We start from the raw sequence: 12,767 nt of genomic DNA, 5'->3' as shown, positions 1-12,767 counted from the left end.
TTCCCACTCTCTATGTGTCATTGTTATTATAACAATGGTTCATATATTTAACATAGTTCACACGTATTTTCACACATATTTCACCTGTATCTCTGACGAGTTTCACCTTGCAATTTCATTTCTACCCAACTCTACGATGTCGTATCTTCTGAACAATGTGTCGTACTATGACATGCTTTTGTAAATATATCCAGCAGCATATGTGGATGCTGTCTGCGAAAAGTACTGCGAATAGATTAGTAGCAACGAAGTAATATCTGATGCATCAGTTTTTCACGCACATTAGTGACTATGATGTCATACCTCCTGAACAGTACGCCGTACAGTAATATAACTTTTCTGATACAGTCAATGTTATATGTGAATAATGTCTGGAAAATATGACGCTAATATATTCATTAGTAAAAAAGTAATAAATTGAAACGTCGTGCTACATGCGGCACTTTTACTGCACGTGCATCGTAAGTGTAGTAAGAGATAAACTTGTTTCTTTCATTTTTTTTTTCGTGGGGTCGTCAGCGATAAAAATTTTCTTAAAGGTGTGTAACTTCGTGTAAAGTTTGTTCCAAATCTCTAAGAGCTCTCGTCCTCAAATACTGGATGACAAAATTAAGGGTATTCGCGCGAAGTGGCCAACACCTCTTTTTCATCCCCACCCCACCCCTTTGATAGACTGATGTTTCTTACGTTAACAGCGATGACTTCCAGAGAGTAAGTGATAAGTGTATCACGGTTGTTTGAAGTATTATATCATGTACAGATTTTAAAATGTAGCTCAGATTTAATTTACAATCGTACTAGGTATTCTCTCAGTAGTAAGCTATCATACATTCATTTCGGATTTCATTTTAAGAACTACTTTTAACAACATTGTAGTAACGATATGCAGACGAAGCACTTCAAATGCTCCGGCCGAAGATACGCACCGAGCGAAGTGATGCGTGATGCAGTCCAGTCGATAAGGCATACGATACAGCTCCGTTTAAAGGCCACACGACTAAGATCTGAACTGCGCACCGTATACAATGATTTTAAGTAACCGCGCTCTTTTAGCAGTGTGGTGGGAGTCCGGAATATTGAATGTGTAAATTAATCTGTGACAATAATTTCCACAATATATTTAATGCACCAGCATTATAAGTGTTACATATATTAACTATGTTACGTGTGACTTTGTGAGCTTACGTTTGTGAAATATTTTGCCAGCCCCTTAGGGATTTAGCTGCTCCGTGTGCAATAAATAAATAAAAATTGCTGTGGCATCCCAGTTAACTTCGGATACTCACTAGCGTTATGAGCCTTAGCCTACTCATTGATAAATTTCAGAGAGAACAGCGGACTCGCGATCTGAGTGCTACTTCTGTGCAGGAACAAGGGCCTAAATGTCAGTGTTCACTTTGATGCTGCACAGTACAAGTAAGCCCGTCACATGTCCTGCATTTCCCGCGGAAATGGGAATAGTTAAATGCTATCCGTGATACCACAAAGCAGGGAATGTATACGCAGAGCTCATGTTTCACTGGACACTGATTGTCGTCACACTGGATTGCTGGAAGTGTACATTCTGTCGCGTATATCGTTTAATCGCTGTAAAGCCAATCAGACTCTATAGCGTCGAAGCTGTGAGAAAAATGTTTGAACAGAATCGTACTGTGACGTGCCATGAGAGAGGGACATCACAGAGCGTATCTCCAACAGGAGCCCATTTCTGTGTCATGAAGATTTAGTTATGAAAAAGATACATTACTGGTGGACTACGCATAATTTGACTGGAGCTCAAAAAGTGGATCGTAATTCTGGCTCCCCTGCCTCTACCAACTCTATTCCAATTTCTTCTTCAATCATGTCTTCAGACAATTCATTTCCCTCACAGAAGCCTTCAGTATATCTTTGCACCTGTCTGCACTCTCCTGCGCAACACAGTCGAATTCCCATTGCACTATTCATGTTGACGCCCTTGCTTGAAATACCGGAAATTGTTTTCACTGTTAGTGAATCATTCCTTCCGATGACTTCTCCTTTTTTCAATTCATTACCTTTTTCCTTCAGCTATTCCGCTTTCGTTTCCCTACATTCTGTTATTATTTTATTCGTAACCGACTTATATTTCTATATTCTTGAATTTTCCTGAACATTTTTGTATTTATATTTTTTGTCGATCAGTTGAAATATTTCTTCAATTACCCAAGGTTTCTTCGGTATTACCTTCTTTGTGCCTATATTTGCCCAATTTCTGTTATTAGCCAATACTCTTCAGTTAAACTGCCAACTGTTGCATTCATTATCGCCGTATTTATATCATCAGAAAACTTCCGAAGCACTCCACATTGCGTCGTAATTCAATATCCCATTTCTTTGCTTACTTTTTTTACCGGAGAAGTCTCTTAATATTCAGCTTCTACTGTACTGAGATGCAAGTCTGCAACTGCTCCTCGGTAATCCTTGGAGTTTAGTATCTGAATTAGAAATCTCTTTCTGTACACCATGTACACCAGTTTGAATTTTCGCGTATCTCTTTGCCTTTTCCAAGTATAGCTTCCCCTCTTGTGATTTTTTATCAATGTATACGCGTTACTCGCTGAAATTTATGCAGAACTCTGTTAATGTCCTTTGCAGTTTCTAATATCAAGCTCATATTCTCTCTTAAATGTCTTCTATTTCTTCATTTACCATCACGTTCCAGTACCCTGTAATTATTAGATTACCAGCTGCCTTTACACAATGAATTACACATTTAATATCGTCGTATACTTTTCCTCTCTCCTCATCTTCTGCTTGTGATGTGGGAACGTGCAGCTAAACTATTGTTGCTGGGTTTAGTCTGCTGGCGGTCCTCATAAGAACAACCCTATAACTGAACTGTTCGCAGTAAGTCACTCTCTACCCGACTCTCCTATTCACAACGAATTCCGCTCCCATTAAATAATCTGTACTGCATTTTATATTACCCCTTAATCATCTGACTAGAAAAACTTTTGTTCTTTCCGTTTCAATTCACGGACCTCCGCTGTATCTCGACTGGGACTTTGCATTTCCCTTTTCAAGTATTCTAGCTTCTCTGCCACTTTCATACTTCTGACATACCACGCTCCAACCCTTCCTTCGTGTTGGTTATTTTCTCACGGCTATCTCTCCTTTGGCAGTCGCCTCCCGGAAGCTCGAATAGGAAACTAATCTGGAGTCTTTTACCGATGGAGACTAAATATGACACTTTTTCAGTTACCTTTTACATGTCCTGTCAATACACGTTATGTGTCTTTAATGCAGTGGTTTTCATTGTCTTCTACAGCCTCATCCCACTGATAATTGCTGACTCTTCCATCTTTCAGGTTCAGTTTCCCACGCAAGGGGGAAGAGAGTGCCCTGTAACTCTGTACAGTCTTCCGCCCTCTTTGACAAGGCCGTTGGCAAAACAAGAATGACTCCTTACAGCGGTGATCTTCAACCTCCATTGCTTAAGATGCCTTAGCAGTGGTTAGGTTCGAACCACGGACCCATGATGTTTTGATTACTAGCCAAAAACAATACCCGTGGACCACAGATTTTTACTAACATTGTTTACTGTAGTTGAAAATTCTGAATTGCAGTGCTGTACAAAGGTAGTGGTGAACATTAAGCACAAACAACATCAATTATTACATTAACCAAGATATAAGTGCAAACAAACAAACAAAGAGATAATGCCTGCATACATTTGCACGCAGAAGAATGCAGACTTTTTTTTAAAGAGCATAATGATTTCGTGTTACAGGACATTTTACGTTCTTCGGAATGTACCGGTTTTTTCAGGCTGCTGACCGTAATGACGGCGGCAAATTGCACCTGGACCCACCATGGTCGTAGATTCCTTGACAATAGCCGGAAAGTCAAGGGGTAGTAAATCTTAGAAATCAAGTCCACGCAGATATCGGTAGTAATAACACAAACTACGTTCTTCGTACGTGCCCCGAAAAAATCCGTTGTTGATCGGGCTGAGCAGTCATTATTTCCCGAGCTTGGTCTTAGATACTTTCCTTTACTCTTTGTTATGTACGACTTTGTGTATGTACAGGTCCACTTACACCAAACGCCTCCATAGGAGACGGAAACTGTGCGGCACTCAACTGTTTGGGCATTCTAAGATGAGCAAACACTAACGAATCTTTCTTCACGAATCATCTCTTGTTCCTTTGGTTAGTTTCAGACGTTGGAGAGGACGTACTGTCGGTACTGGTGCTGTCATGGTGAGTCGTCAGTTGTGTTTGTGCTTGGATAGCTCAGTCGGTAGAGTCTATCTCAGGTTGAAATCTGGTGTGGCAGACACTTCTAATCTTCCAGGAAGTTTCAACTCACTATGAATTGGCAGATGTGATGCACAGCATTACATTTGAATCTCAGTCATGCACAGAGTACATTAATGAAAATCTTCTAAACAGAGATATTTCAAAAGATCTCTATGTGTGACCAGTCGTCATTGAAAGTGGTCGGTGAGGTCCAAAAAGACATTGGTTATATTAGAGAAATGATTGATAAATTTTACCATGTATTACGTCACTTGCAGCTAATTTTTTTCTTGATGGAAAGATAACTGAAGCTTTCCGTATGTGATACTGCAGCGAAATGCTGACAGTTATATGACCAGAAAATATAACTAATGAAGAAATACTGAATGATATGAGAGAGAAAAGACCTTGATGGCACTACTAAAAGGAGAGATAGACTGATAATACATCCTAAGGCATCAAGGATAGTTTACTTGCTAGTTAAGACAAAAGTGGGGGGATGGGAATGGAAATTATAGAGAGAGAGCACGGCGTGAATACTGTAAGTAAGCTCAACTGATTGTATGGAGCAGCTGCTGTGAAGCCATGAATAGTTTTATACGATAGACTGGCGTTGAGATCATTAATAAATCATCTTTCTTAATGAAGACTGCAAGAAAAGCGCCAACAATACTTCAAGGCTTTAGATATCGAAAAAACCACCAAGTTTTACTACAGTCCTTATTTTCGACAACATAAATATGCCACACAACCGTCAGACTAGAAAAATGTTTACTTCACTAGAAAAATCGAAGTTGTGTGAAATCTTATGGGACTTAACTGCTAAGGTCATCAATATCTATGCTTACACACTACTTATCCAAAATTATCCTAAGGACAAACACACACACCCATGCCCGAAGGAGGTCTCGAACCTCCGCCGCGACCAGCCGTACAGTCCATGACTGCAGCGCCTTAGACCGCTCGGCTAATCCCGAGCGGCTTATTCCACTAGAGGCCGTCTAGCGATGTACACTGAGATCACATTGGATGCTTCCTAATATCATGTCGGATCTCCTTTTGCCGGCGTAGTGCAACTCGAGTTGGCTGGGACTCAACAACTCGTTGGCAATCCTCTGCAGAAATACTGTGCCATGCTGCCTCTACTGCCGTCAATAATTGCGAAAGTGTTGCAGTGCAGGATATTGCGCTCGAACTGAGCTCTCGATATGTGCCATAACTGTTCGAAGGGATTCATGTCCGATGATCTTGGTGGCCAAGTCATTGTCTCGAATTGTCCAGAACGTTCTTCAAACAAATAGCGAACAATCATGAGCCAGGAAATAGCAGATTGACATCTATAAAAGTTCCGACTTTGTTTGGGAACGTGAAGTCCATGAATAGCTGAAAATGGTCTCCAAGTAGCTGAACGTGACCTTTTCCAGCCAATGTGTGACATAGCCCATTTCATGTCAACAGCCCACTCTATTATGCTGCCGCCAACAGCTTACACATTGCCTTGTTAATAACTTGGTGTTATGGTTTCATAGGGTCTAAGCCACACTCGATCCCTTCCATCAGTTCTTACAAACTGAAAACGGGACTCAATCTGACCAACGCACGATTTTTGAGTCGCCTAGGATCCAACCGACATGGCCACGAGACCAAGAGATGCGCTGCAGGCGATGTCGTGCTGTTAGCAAGGCCACTCGCATCTGTTGTTTGTTTCCATAGCCCATTAACACCAAATTTCGCATCACTATCATAACGCATACATTCGTCGTCCCTCCCACATTAATGTAAGCAGTCACTTCACGCAGTGTTGATTGTCTGTTAGCACTGACAACTCTACGCAAAAGCCGCTGTTCTCGGTCATTAAGTGAAAGCCGTCGGCCCCTGCCTTGTCCATAGTGAGAACTGCGGATGTCGCAATATTGAATTCCTTAACGATTTCCGGAATGGAATGTCGCATGCTTCCAGCTCAAACTATCATTTTGCGTTTAGAGTAAGATAATTCCCGTCGAGTTGTCGTGTATGTGCGTATCGCTCTGAAATGACTTTTTGTCCCCTCAGTGTTCAGTATCTGATAAAAACTATCTACACCTCTTTGTAAGGCGGAATTGCCCGCTAAATGTCTCAAGAGGTCCACCCGCCAGCAGGAAAGCAGAAGGGAAGTATTGTGATGTCATCAGAGAAGCAATAACAGCAGGTCAGTGACTTGGACATGGACTAGGATTTGGATATCACCTGAGTAGCAAATCTGTCAGACATAATTCTACCCTTCTAAGGTTTTCCAAGTGGAATGTTGGGGAGGTAATTGTGAAGTGAAAAACGGAAAGGAACAAACACAACTAACGCAAGACGAGGTAGACTCCTGCACCAATGGAAATGGATCGTCGAAAATTGCTCAAGGTCGTTGTAAAAGTCGCATGAAATCAGCGGAAGAAATCCCTCGTGAGTTCCAAAGTGCTACCGGCTTTCCGTCTAGTACAGTGATCGTGAGCATTGAACTGAAAAGAATTGTAAAATGGTCGAACAGCTCATCATAAGACACCCATATCTGTAGTCAGTGCTAAGTTACGATTGAGAGGGTGTAAGCACTAATGTCACTGCACAGTGGATGATGGTAACGAGTTACGCGGAGAGATGAATCACGCTGTACTGTGTCGCCAAGCAATAGCGGTGTTTGGGTCTGGCGAATGGAGGTGGAGTTTCGTAGTGGAGGTATTTTTCGTGGTTGGGATGTGATCCCCTATTGCGCTTAAGAAAACGTTAAATGCGAAAGGATATGATGATATTTAAAATAGAGAAACGATGTCGTTTATATCGCATGACAATGCGAGTTATCCCTGAGCCAATTGTTTGTGGACAGGAACATTCCTGATATGATATGGAATGCCCAGGTTCCCGACGTGAACCCAATGGAGAAGCTTTTGGATCAGCTAGAATGCAGGCTACCCTCCAGATCACCGTTTCCAGCATCAGTACCTTCTCTCGTTTCCACTCTTGTGAAAGAATGGTCTGCCATTCCTCCACGGGCATTCAGACAACTCGTTTATGCGTCTCAAGCAAAGTTCAGGCCTTCGTAAAGGTGACTGGTGGACACACCCCATATTAATGTCTACCATTCCGCCCGGATTCTGTAAAAGTTTTAATAATCAAATCAAACCAAAACCAGCAGACTCGTTTTTTGTTTAATTAAACTGTTTAGTAGGAGATTTCGACTGGTTTGCCTCTATCTATCTATCTTCCCCTCATCTTTCTACTCCTCATTTCTTTATATCCATCCTCCTCACCCAGTAACGTAGCAAACGTGTTAAGCGCACTAGACTCGCTCTCGGAAGGGATGGACATTACATATCCGTATGACAACCAAGCTTGGCCTTTTCCATGGTTCCTCTAAGTACAATTATCGTCATGATGTCTGTGAAAAGCCGTAGACTCGTACCTGTGTCATCTTTCTCCAATATTAGCTTGTTTCTATTATGAAATCGTATTCGATGTGACGTATTTAATTTTATTCCCTTTTTTCCACAGCCAGCTTCCCAGGAAACCTGAATCACGTACACAAATGGTTTACTCCCCTTAAAATGACCGTTCGCACTTTCCTTTGAGAGCCAAATCTACCACTTAAAATGTTAGCACGTGTCTTAGCAACCCGTCACTGTGTCATCAGACTGACTGACCGATTATGTCGAAATTTATACGCTCCTACTTATTTTTAAGTGAATCGTGCAGGAAGGCAATTGCTACGAACGCCTCGCTAATTCCATTTATGGCACGCTGTCACTCTTAGGAAAAAGTTCGGATTTGCGTCCTAACGAAAGAGAAAAAGAAAAATATAATAACCATGCAAAAGCTAAGAGAAAGTGAAGATCAGTAGATTCCATTATCTCTGAAAAATACCTGAACATATAAATCTAACATTTATACTCTTCACTGGCGTGAGCAAGAGGTGGGAGAAGGAGGGATCGGGGTAGAGTAGAAACACAGAAAGACAGACAGAGATAATGAGAAAACAACACACCCTTCCTTATTTTCGTGAAACACCGTATTACAGATATTTTAGTGACAGGTGTTGGAGAAAAGAAGGGACTGATCTAGTTTACAGTAAGGAAAACTTACAAATCAAGATGGTTGAGAGAGTGTAACATTACACATGAGATTGTAGGAGGTATATTTGAAATTAACCTTTTTACAAATATTGAAATAATAGTGATGATTTACGGTATCGGGGATTACTGGTAAAGTATGGTGAAACGAAAGAAACATAAAACCTCCCTTCGTGTGTTACGGTGTTGCCAAATAGCGTCGGAAACGATGGCGTCTCACTGTTAAGGTGACATCGCTCAGTTTGCGGCAGGTGTACAAGGTATGGCTAGTTAAACAGTCACGAATAAATCTCTTTCTTGAAAGTTCGGACGTTTTCTCAGCTTATCAAATGATTCCTGGCAGATACTGAAACATTTCTCGTTATTACGTAAGTCTACTATTGTTTTCACTCAACTCCCACAAAGCAAGACCAAGGGCGATATTAAGATCTCAGCATGATGCAACTGACAAAAAAAAAAAGATATGATTAATGCGAGATCGTTTACAGAGTCTCATAATGCTATTGATAATTCACAAAAGAAATTATCCTGAGGCATAACAACATATTACGCATACGTGTTGATCCAAACCTGCAGCTTCTCGATGACGATATTCATCTCAATGGATAAGCGTGTAAATGTTTCTGCCGTACAGTCTGTTTCCGAAAAAAATCGCAGTCATATTGTTTCACTGATATACTACTCCTCAAAAACCACTGGCAGAAATCAGACCTTGCGTGCAGAGTATAAGTTAGTGACGCAGAAGTCTTCGTATTGGTTCTTTGGAATATGTTACTGCTGCAAGCAGCGAATTGCGGATGAAATACAGCGTTACTGTCAGCTACGCCTCATCAACACGTCTCAAACAACTGTCGAGAAGTTGGAGACTGCTGCAAACTTACATGACGAGAAAAAGCAGTCGGCAAAGCAGAATTCTGAGCAGCCCGCTAATCGTTACGACTGGGTAATGAGAGAAGTATTAAAAGGCAGAAGACATTGATCCGTTGTGGTTGAAAAACAACCAAAGAAGAATGAAGCACTACAATAGATTATCTTCAATAATGATTTATCCATGCTGTCACAGAAAATTAAATAAAGGTGAAGGACATATATAACAGAATGAAGAAAAAAGAGGTATCTATCGACAAGCTGCCTTAAATTCAGTAGATAAGGAATGGGGTTTTCTTTTTATGGTGGACTATATTTATTTAGAGTCGTTGCAAACAAATTGAGCCAGTACTCGGAAGAAATGGGATTCCTTAGAATAGAACCTGGATATTGATCTTGTTATGAAACGTTAGACGAACGGTACAAAAATAGAATTAACTTAGAGTCGTACCACCAGTTATGATCGTGAGGTTTCTGTACTCAAACTAATTTTTTGAGGGAGGTATATTACAAACGGAATATTCTATGACTGTTTTTGAAGATGTCGGTGGCTATTGTCAATGTCAGTCAACAGAACTTCTGAATCCGGCAAAAAATAATAAATAATAGTACATAATTAATTGTATATCTTCATGCGTTCGCTTGGCATAACCACTGAATATTTCAATTTCAGACAGAGGCATGAAGGACGGGACTTCAGATTTTGTTTGGGAAAAGAGTTCATACTAATTCTACTTAAGGAAGCTACCTGCTACCCAGTAGCACGTAGAGCGCCTCTATTCCTGTTGACGGCCTTGAGGCATCGTTCCAGGTAGTCCACAAGATACCGAAAGCCTTCGGGAACCGATCGATGCCATCAACTTATGGAGATATGTCAGGTCAGGTTCCCGTTCACATATATCTCTCGACGGTGCCCCAGATGTGATGAACAGGACTGAGATCAGGTTACCTGGAAGCGCGCTCGCGCATTCACACGCCCACGTACTTACTCACACATACAACTCACACGTGTTCGCCTTACCATAGCGACACATTTCGGGAGCTTTGAGATATGTACAATGACTTTCTGAAACAAGAAGCCGTAAATACGGGTGTGCTCTGCACCTAATGTTGTCAACCCGTCAGTCAGACAAATTATGTAAACACACGTTGCCTAACGATTTAACGACAATGTGTCGACTCTATTTATTCTCCGCACAGGGCAGGGACTGTACATGTTTCATACGTTATTATTTCCTGCTTCATATCGTATGCTGACGAATACATTTGGATGACAATCCGTCAAATCTTTATTACTTTGTATGAATGCTTGGTGTCTGTTATTTCGGACACCACGCGTTCCTATAACTGATTCTCCTCGACGGGCAACGAATCCGCCACCTTCAGTGCGGTTGCAAGTTACGTATCACCTTCCGTGGAAATTTCAAAGTAGCGAGCATGGAGGTCACGGAAGAGAACTGCGGATAGGTGTTAATGGGCGGGAATGTGGATCGGCCGCGAGGCTTGCCGAGATACTTCGCGTATTTGTGCTGAACACTATAACCGAATGGCGCAGTTGTTAATGCAACTATCTAGCAGGTAGGAGGTACTGGTTTCAGGTCCCGGTCCGGCACACACTTTTCCTTGTCGCCACTGATTCCACTTAAAGTTCCGTTGCAGCTTATATTTACGGTACTCCCTTTCCTTTCCTTTCCTTTCCTTTCCTTTCCTTTCCTTTCCTTTCCTTTCTTCCCCCTCCACCTTATGACGTTGTTTAGCGGTGTTACAGTATTTTTGTCCTAGTGACACAATACGGACAATATTTTCCTTTGTTTTTCGTCACGGCCCATAAGGAGATGCATTACTCTGAGTGATACTTGGCAGGACAGGCCTCGGAAGACCGAACGGTGCCGACCGACCGCCGCGTCTTCTGAGCCGATGGGCGTCACTGGACGCGTTTATGGATGGGTACGTGGTCAGCATGCCGGTCTCGCAGCCGTTGTCGGTTCTCGTGATCGGAGCCTCCTCAGTCAAGTACCTCCTCAATTGGCGTCACAAGGGCTGACTGCGCGGCACTTGCCAACAGTACTCAGCACACCCGGACAGTCAACCATGAAAATGTTTGCTAGACAAATCCCGCGGTTCTGAACTGCGGTGATGATGATGAGAACTGGTTTCATCACTGCAGGAAGGCCATTGGCCAAGTCGAATTAAGTATACCTTTTTTTTTTAAGGCAAGATACGATTTCTTCATAGTAAACTAAGTGAAAATCTTACATTATATCATCGAAAGTGTGATTAAATGACGCTGTGTAAATCAATAACTGATAAGTATTTGTTTTAGAGACGATAGATTGACTATAACAATAATGAGAATTGAGAAATTTAGGAATACTGCTTTATTTAACTGTTCCCCTTTCCTGTCCTCTACATCAGCAACTAACCTAATATGTAACTCGTCAGATATAATGATTTACATGTTTTGGAACACATAGAGTGTTTCATAATTTTTCTCTTGCAAACAATGTTCTTAATATTTTCTTTATTTAGTTCCCCTGTGTAGAACTTTATTGGTTAGCGCTTGCTGCACTTCAACAACTATCGGTGTATATTCATTGTTTTCGGATGGACAGATGAATACGTATTATTCTACTTATTTAAATCGATACCTTTATTTAAAAGTAAACCTAATAAGAGGTACTCCTTTATGAAATAGTTCACGTGGGAATGACTGGGTGTCAGTGTCCAAGGGATACAGTATTTCAGCAAGCACCAACGTTGTCATCAACAGGAACGCTGATGAACTGACTGCATAGGAGCTGGCGCAGTGCTTTTATCTCCTCCTCCCCTCCCTCCAACCTGCTGCTACGTCCGCTGCTCACGCCTATATGAGGGTGTGTGAATGTCGTGTGTTACAAATAAATGGCTCTGAGCACTATGGGACTTAACATCTATGGTCATCAGTCCCCTAGAACTTAGAACTACTTAAACCTAACTAACCTAAGTACATCACACAACACCCAGTCATCGTGTGTTACAGAAAGCGCGTCCGGATGGCCGAAACGGTTAAGACTGTCATTCTAGAGAAGTGGAGCAATCGTGTTCGAGTACCAGGCCGTTATAAATTTTCAACATTTGCCGTTGCATTGTCACCAGCACCAGTGTGGCTGGAAGTTATTATTTCTTTTCTCTCTTTTTCCCATCCAGTTTTCTTTCCATTCCTTTCACCACAATTATTCTTGCATATGTCTCAGTTGCTTCATCGGGAGTAGAGCCTTCTCTGACGGACACGTCCAACAGAAAAGATACCACTCTTACGCATAAAAATAAACCAAGGAGGCAGATGCAAGACTCAGATATATTGGAAGATTTCTGCAGAAACGTGACTGAAGCACGAAAGAGGTCGCCTGCAAGGGCTCTCGTTCAAACAGTTCTTGCGTAGCGTTTATCAATAAGACGAACTTTCCAAGTTGAACTGACGGGACAGATAGAAAAAACTCAAAGAAGAGCTGCACGATTCTTGACGGAATAGTTCACTTATAATGAAACTGAAGAGCTGCGCTATCTT

General features: G+C 41.6%; 1 protein-coding gene across 3 annotated transcripts in view; it reads left to right on the top strand.

Moving 5' to 3' along the window:
• LOC126412753 (uncharacterized) overlaps positions 1-12,767 on the top strand; it is a 1,141,364-nt gene that overhangs the window by 970,673 nt on the left and 157,924 nt on the right. The gene's annotated exons all lie outside the window — the stretch shown is intronic.

This window comes from Schistocerca serialis, chromosome 7 (assembly GCF_023864345.2).
Source record: "Schistocerca serialis cubense isolate TAMUIC-IGC-003099 chromosome 7, iqSchSeri2.2, whole genome shotgun sequence".
Lineage (NCBI taxonomy): Eukaryota > Metazoa > Arthropoda > Insecta > Orthoptera > Acrididae > Schistocerca > Schistocerca serialis.
Note: the sequence above shows the minus strand (reverse complement) of the source record. Positions and strands in the feature narration are given on the sequence as shown.